This window comes from Arachis duranensis, chromosome 9, assembly GCF_000817695.3.
Source record: "Arachis duranensis cultivar V14167 chromosome 9, aradu.V14167.gnm2.J7QH, whole genome shotgun sequence".
In the NCBI taxonomy this organism is placed as follows: domain Eukaryota; kingdom Viridiplantae; phylum Streptophyta; class Magnoliopsida; order Fabales; family Fabaceae; genus Arachis; species Arachis duranensis.
Genome location: NC_029780.3, coordinates 66763393 through 66772085, shown reverse-complemented (window position 1 = coordinate 66772085; position 8693 = coordinate 66763393).

The window sequence follows — 8693 nt, the reverse complement described above, 5'->3', positions numbered from 1 at the left end:
TAAACTGGAAGTTAAACGCCAGAATAAGGAATGCAACCAAAGCTGAAAGTGGCGTTTAACCTTCAGTTTAAGGTTAAACTGAAGGTTAAACGCCAGAATCATGAAAGCTGAGAAAAGAGGAAACTGGCGTTTAACCTCCAGTTTAACCTCAAACTGAAGGTTAAACGCCAGAATGAGGTTAAACGTGTTCGACATTCACACTCCAGGGCTACCTTCTTCATTCCCACGTTTAACCTCCAGTTTGACCTCAAACTGGAGGTTAAACGTGTTCGGCGTTTTTGCTACTCCAGGGTTGCCTTCTCATTTCCACGTTTAAGCTCCAGTTTGACCTCAAACTGGAGCTTAAACGTGTTCGAGTAATTACCCTCCTGGGTTGTTTTCTTCCAATTCCACGTTTAAGTTTCAGTTTAGCCTTAAACTGAAACTTAAACTTCAACTTAAACGCCACTCTTTGAAAGGGTTTCTGGGCCAATTATATTGAGGTTTAAGTTAGCATTTGAACACAAATATTAACTTAAACCTATTATGGTATGAAACCCAATTGAATATCATAGCTTATGGGATTGGGCCTGAAGAATTGATGAGTCTGGAACTTCAATTTGTTGAGTCTTGTGTCATTACTTGTTTATCACTAAGTTTGCTCAATGAATGTTACAGAGTTGGATCACAGCCTCATCAGTATTATGGATCATAAACCCAAAGCAAAAAGGAAATCAGGGAAAGGCCTCAAAGCCCAAGAATCACAACAGAAGCTCAATTTAAAAAGTGTATAAATAGGATAGAATTGAAGTTAGTTAGGACTTTTTAAGCTTTCTCACAGTGAATTGGATTGGGGTTTGGATGGATATTGTGACATGTAATCCTACCAAATTGTGGTTCATGAAACTGTGTGGTATAATCAGTGATCGAGCATCATCTCTTCTTATGAACATTTAAACCAAGGGATTGGGAATTTGTTTGTTTTTAGAGAGAATTGGTGAGCCAAGGGATTGGGATCCAATCATATAAGATTGCCAAGCAAAATTCAATGAATGCATTGGTTGAGGAAGAGATAGAAATGTTTGATTCGGAGATCTCAATATCTCCTGAAACCCAATGACTTCCCCATTTCTGATCTACATTTTCTCTTTACATTCTGCAATTTAATTTCATGCAATCACCCCCATCCCTTTTAATTTCAGCAATTTAATTTCTAGCTCTTTAATTCATGCAATTTAATATTCCGCAATTCTCATCTAAATCTTGATTCCGCTCAACTAGAACAAACTTCTAATCCGAATTGCTCATTCAACCAATCCTTGTGGGATTCGACCTCACTCTATTGTGAGTTTTTACTTGACGATAACCGGTGCACTTGCCGGAAGGAATTTTGCCGATTGTGCAATTTCCTAAAATCATAGCATCAAGGTTATGCTACATCACTTTCCCCTTGGAATTTGAGAAAGAAAGGGAAGAGCTACAAAAGAGTGGTGAGGAAGAGGTAGACATCCAAGAAGTTGAAGCATTCATGCAAGAGACCAAGAGAGTGATTCCAATCCAAGGGCAATTTGAATGGGTGACAATTTCCTCTATGAGCTTCACAAGCCCATACCAATATTCTCTCTTGGAAAGGGATCACCAACTTAAGGTTCTTCTTGGAGGGTTAAATGGTGAAAGATTTCTTGTTGGTTATCAACAGAATGCAAGGCATAAATGGTGTAAGGTTCAATTTGGAAGAGTCCAACACTTGGGTAGGTGCTTTAAAGGTTCTTGGAGAGGTTGTTCATCCAAGGGCACAAGTGAAAATCAAGAAGAGGGTGATAGAGAAACCAAAGTGTGGGATCCGGGCATACATCTTTATAACCAACAATTATAGATCCCAATGTCTTGCCTGAGGTTGCTTGGGATCTTATTGCACTTCGTTTGGGACCCCGGAGGATTTTTGAAGAACAAATATGGGTGGCAACTCAAGATGAGTAGAAGCATAAGCCATCGTGACACAGGCTTCACTCACAAGTCCAACTTAAGGACTTAAAACCAAAGTGCTAGGTGGGAGACACCCCATCATGGTAATATCTTTTCAACCTTTCTTTCTTTTAGCTTGTGTTTATTGAATTTTGTCTCTTTGATTAGCATAGTTTGATTGCATTCTAGGTTTAAATTAGTTGCATTTTTATGTTTGATCATGTGTTTTTGAAGAATGATGTGTTTTAGGCTTGAAAAACTTTGATTGATATCATGGTTGGTGCCTTAGAGGTTTTAAAAATGTTGCAGAAACAGAGTTCTGTGCGTGTGATAAACCCATATTTTGTGATATATTTTGTGCTTAGTTTGAGTGATTTATTCAATCCTTCACCCACTTATTCATATTAATTGCATGGTTTTACTTTCCCTTCCCTATTATATGATGTATGTGAAAAACATGTTTCCTATGCTTTAAAATTAATTATTTTAATTACCTTTATTTCCATTCGATGCCATGATTAGTGTGTTGAGTAGTTTCAGATCTTCTGAGGCAGGAATGACTTAAAGGATGGAAAAGGAAACATACAAAAATGGAAGGAAAGCATAAAACGAAGTTTGTGAAAAAACTGGAGCGACGCGACCGCATGGATGATGCGGCCGCATGCCAAGCGCGAAGAAGAAGCGACGCGGCCGCATGACTGACGCGACCGCGCGCCTAAAGAAGAACATCTATGACGCGGCTGCATGACTGACGCGACCGCGTGACAAAGAAGACTCCAATTGACGTGACCGCGTGACCCACGCGGACGCGTGACAGAGGCCACGCACCAGAAATTGCAAAAAACGCTCATAGTGGATTCTGAAGCCCTTTTTGGCCCAAATCCAAGTCCAGAAGGCATAGACCAGAGGTTATAAAGTGTGGGAATGCATCCATTCAGGGGGTATCAAATTTTTAGTTACTTTCCATGATTTAGGTTTAGTTGGAGAGAGGTTCTCTCCTCTCTCTTTAGGATTAGGATTTAGGACTTCTCTTAGTTTTAGGAGTGACTCTCGATCCCAGGTTCAATTTTCTTTTACTTTATATTTATTTCTTATTATCCTCTCTCTTTATATTTATTTCATTCCAGTAGAATTAATTTACTTTTCCCTTTTTGGTCTTGGTCAAGAAATCAGTAACTCAGGAGTTATCTTAGCTCAACATAATTGATAACTGTTATCTTTGCTAATTGAACTGAACTTCAATAATCCCAACCTTTTCTTAGGAAATAAATAGGATTCGAAGGTCAAACTAATTAGTCCCTTGACTTCCCTTTGCTTTAGCAAAGGTTAACTAAGTGGAATTAAGATTCAACTTTCATTATTATTGATAAGAATAACTAAGTCTGGACTTCCCATTTCTTGTACCTTGCCAAAGGGTTTGCATTACAGTGTTTATTTATTTTAATTGCCATTTAAATTATTTGCCATATTAATTCTTCATTCTCAACCCCAATTTACAATCTCCATAACCAATAATAAGAACATACCTCCCTCCAATTCCTTGAGAAGACGACCCGAGGTTTAAATACTTCGGTTATCAATTTATTTAGGGGTTTGTTACTTGTGACAACCAAAACTTTTGTACGAAGGGATTTCTGTTAGTTTAGAAGCTATATCTACAATGCGAATATTTTTATAAATTCTTCACTAGCAAAAAGCCTAACGTCAGCGTGTGCACAGCCTTGTGCGTACGCACACTTCCCCTGTTTTTCCCCATCTGTGCGTGTGCACAGCAGTGTGCGTACGCACACCTGTTTGCACCCCCTCTAGCAACAGCGCTCGCACCCTCTATGCATGCGCACACCACCACATTTTCATTCTATGCGTACGCACGCTCCACTGTGTGTACGCACACATGGTCATTTTACCTGTTCATAAAAAAATTCTAAAAAGGGGGACAAAAGGTTGCCCCAAAGAAAGGAAAAATGAATAAGAAATGCATATGGGAATTGAATGAGAAAGCATACATGAGTGTTTGTGAAAAAGAAATGATGGGAAGGTTAGGATTGCATTTTGTTTTGATTTGATTGATATAGGTTGAGTGAAACTTAAACTAATCAAGGATTCAATCATTTTAGTCCAGTTAGTCATATTTATCCCACCTTAACCCTAGCCCCATTACAACCACATGAAGTCCTCATGATAATTGCATTCATGCATCACTTGTTGTTGATTATTAGATGAAAAGCAATCCCATGAATGCATGATTAGAAGAGACTTGAGTGATTGAAACCCTAAACACCGAGTGATCAGAGTGTATACACACCTACTGAGGGTTCGATTACTCAACTCTATGTTTCCATGCTTCTTATCATGTATTCATGCAAGTTGCTTCATTTTTATGAGTTAAATCAATTCTTTAGATTTTGGTTGCATTGAATTAATTTTTTTCTTAGCCTTATATGTCTATATACTTGCTTGGGAACTTGTTTGTTTGTTTTCACAAATTTCATATGAAGATCATTCTCCTTGTTGGTTTAGCATGAGGATATGCTATTGTTTAGGTGTGGGGAAATTGATGAGTCCATATTTGATGGTATATTTTGACTCAATTTGGATGGATTCTAGCACATGAACTCACACTTAAGCACCAAAATAGCATGCTTTTGTGTTTTGTTCCCCAATTTGACCCTAAATGTGAAAACATGCAATTTTGTGCCTAAGTTGAGTAATTTAATCCCACTATTATGCCATTTGATGCTGTGATATATTTTGTGAGTGATTTCAGGTCAATTAGGCCAGAATGGATAGCCAAAAGTGGAAGAAAGCATGTACAAGGGAGAAAACATGAAGAAAACAAGGAAAAGCACACACAGCGAAGTGTGCGTGCGCATAAGTAAGCGTGCGTACGCATAAGAAAGAAAGTAACCGTGCGTGCACATAAGTAAGCGTGCGTGCGCACAACCACCTGTGTGTACGCACAGGTCAACATTTAGCCAAGTGTGCGGACGCACACGTCTCTGCGTCCGCACAGGTCCCTGCACGTGATTCCATTAATGAAGCGCGTGCCTTACGATTTCTGAGGCCTCTTGGCCCATTTTGGGATGCTTGGATGCTGATTTTGGAGTGCTATATGAAAGGAATTCAACACATATAAAAGAGGGCTTTCATTAGGTTAGATTAGGTAGAAAATGCATTAGGAGTAGGAGTAGGAGTAGAGTAGAAAATGCTCTCTTAGGGTTTAATTTCCATCTCCATTGTAGCATTTTATAGGAGCTTTGATTTTGGATTTTGCTTCTTCAATTATAAGTACTCTTAATTTCCTCTTTAATTTCATTACTTTTGCTTTTATGTTCTTATGGTTCAAGTTACTTTGTTCATATTTGCAATTTTAAGTTCCTTGAAGTTTTGATTGATGAATTTAATGCTTTATGCTCTCTTTAGGTTTGATTCCTTGTTTATGTTTGGTTTTGTTGATAGTTGGTTATAGTTTTCCATTTCACTTTGCAATTTTCTATGTTTTACTTTTGTGCACACAAGGTGTTTGTGAAAATGCCAACTTTAGATTTTGAGTAGATTTTCACACCTTGGCTTGTGGTTTGAGTTCCTAGGATACTAGAGTCATAATGTTCGACATTTAGTGGTAATTCTTGGAGAGTTAGTTGACTCTTGTTTCCATTGACGCTAGCTTTTTATCAACTAGTTTGGTAAGTTAGCTAGGACTTATGGATTAAGGTCAATTATGCTTGCTTGACTTACTCCTCGATGGTTGGGGTTGACTAGGGGAGATCGACTCATCATAATTACCATAGTTATGATTATGGCGATGATAGGATTCCTTGGATCCTCATTCCCAACTCAAGGCCGTTTTATTGCATTTATAGCATTTGCATTAAGTTTTGATCTTATTTCCCCTTTTATTGAATTAACTCCGATTTTGCTCATCTCTTAGTTCTTTGATTTCTTAGTTTTTTTAATCTTTCGTTCTTTAATTCAAAACCCCTTTCTATCTCCACAACCGAAAGAGAAACACTTCCAATTGCGTCCTAGGGAGAACGACCCGATGTTTAATTACTCTCTGTTTATATTTGATTTGAAAATTAAACTTTGATTGAGAGGGTTGTTTGTTGGTCTAGGCTATACTTGCAATAAACATATTCTATTTTTAGAAATTCTAGATCGACAATAGTCCTCTTATCAGGAGGCTTTCCCGATCTCCTTGCTTAAGCCCTAGCAGGCTTGGAGCATTCTTGGCTTTGTCTTTCTAGATGGAGAATCTAGCTAAGAAATTCTTGGCAAGGTCATCAAAGCTTGTTATCGACCTTGGCAGCAAGCTGTCGAACCACTTTATTGCCGTCTTGGTCAAGGTGGTCAAGAAGGCTTTGCAACGGATTGCATCTAAGGCATCTGTGAGATACATCCGACTTCTGAAATTGCTGAGATGATGACTTGGATCAGATGTACCGTCATACGGGGTCATGTCAGGGGCTTTGAAGTCTTTTGGGACTTTAGCTTTCATGATCTCTTTTGTGAACGGGTCTTGGTCCTTGTGAGGGCTATCTTCGCTCTTGGATCGAGTGGTCTTAGTTTTGAGGTCAGCTTCTAGCTTTAGGAGCTTGTCCTCCAGCTCTCGACGCCGTCTTGTTTCTCTCCAGAGGTCTCTCTCGGCCTCTCGCTGACGTTCGGCCTCTTGTTCGAGCTGTTTAAGGCGATCCTGTTGGTCACGGATGACATCTAAAATTTCTGTGTTTTGAGGTTGTTTGTCTCCACTGGGTTGGTGTGTGTCCTTTGGGGAGGTTAGTGTGGCATCCGTGTTCTTGAGTGGTGTTCCTTCTTCTAATTTGGAGTTAAGGTCGTTGGCAGGGTTGTTCGCCATGGTGATGGGATGACTTCTAGGGTCCCCGGCAACAGCGCCAATGTTCTGAGGGTTACTTGAAACATTGAGGTCGATCTCGGACGAGATCTTCTGGTGTGATCGGAGCTTCGTGTCCGACTTGTTGGAGCTTGAGGGGATGCTGGTCCTTGATCACCGGAGGGGGTGGTACCTGCAAGTGACTCCGAAGCTTAAGTCAGCACGCGCTTTATGTAGGTTTTTTGTAGAATTGGAGTATGAGTTATACCTGGGTGCTCCAGTTTTTTTATAGTAGTGTGCAGTGACCTTCCTAAAGATAAGTTAGTTATCTTATGCTATCTTTTGTGGGTGAGATCACTTATCTTTTGGCCAGCCGCCTTTAGGTGGGCTGTGTCCTCATCTTTGGGCCTGCTTGGGCCTTTATGATGATTTACGCCGAGCTCTTTAGGAAGAGGTCGGTGTCGACCAACCTTTACAGTAAGTCGGTCGTTTTTGACGTCGTCCAACCTAGACAGTTCAGCTCGGTCCAGGGTATGAACACTATGGAACCTCCTAAACTTCTCACAGTATTCTTGATCTACCACTGTCACACTGCACAAGACTATAGAATCTAACCAATCGGCCAAACCAGGGGAAACATTTGTAGACATTTCGGTAAGGTTCCTACGAGACGTATACGCTACACCTACAACAATAAAGAACAAAACCATCACCACAAGCAGCTCGGCCAAGAATAAGGAAATCGGGCAATAAACAAACAAACAACACCGAACCAGCGAAAGGGCACTCCAGTCTCGCAACATTGATGTCGCGACACAGCAACACCCTTTGGAGGCAACACAAATACAGACAGAGCACGAATTAAAGGCATGAAAGCCTGCAAGCCCCAACCATCCAGCACAAGCAGTAAAAACCAAAACTTTGAAGAAAAAGCAAACATGCAGAATCACCAGAACTAAGCAAATAAACAAAGGAATAAAGTCCACACTCAAATAGGAGCGACAGAAAGCCAAAACATCATCACCAAGAACATAAAATAGAAACGAAAAACGAAAACAAAAAACACCAACCTGGAGGAAGAAACCGAAAGAAGGAGCACACGAAGACGTTTGTGGCAGCAACACGAACCTCACTAAGAAAGTCGCCCGACCTGAACCGAGTGGACATGTCCGACAAAAGGATACTTGAGCACAACCTATCAGAAAGGTTGAAGCTCAAGTAAGGACACTGTTCATACCCTGACCAGAGAACTAGGCCCAGATTGGTAAAAGGTAAAAGTGCCGACCTTGAGGAGAGCCCTCTCACCTCTGCCGACCTCTTTCAAAGAGGTCAGACGACCATCAAAAGGCCTGAAAAAGCCCAAAACAGCAAGGCCACTGCCCATCTAAAGGTGGTCACCAAAAAGATAAGATCCCACCAGTAGATATAGGATAAGATAAAGATTAAATGTTATAAAGAACTAAATCCTAGTTTTAATGAACCTATATAGTTTAGAATGGCTTTAGTATTAATTTTATCTTTAAAAAAATTATGGTTTGAAAATTGAATTTTCTAAAAACTGGTTTTAAAATTGGATTTTTGGTTAAAAAATTTGGTTTGAAAATGGATTTCTAAAAACTGGTTTTAAAATTGGATTTTTAGTTAAAAAATCCGATTTTAAATTTGGATTTAAAAAAAAACTAACCAAAAATCCGGTTTTAAATTTGGATTTAGAAAAAAACGAATTTTAAATTTGAATTTTAAAAAATTGGATTTAAAATTGATTTATATATAAAACTAAATTTAAATATTAAAATCGATTTAAAATTAGTTTTAATTTTTCAAACTGATTTAGAACTGATTTTTCTTTTTAATTCGGTTTCAATTTAGTTTTATGAATTATAAAATTGATTCTAAAATGAATGCAGTTTGAATTTTT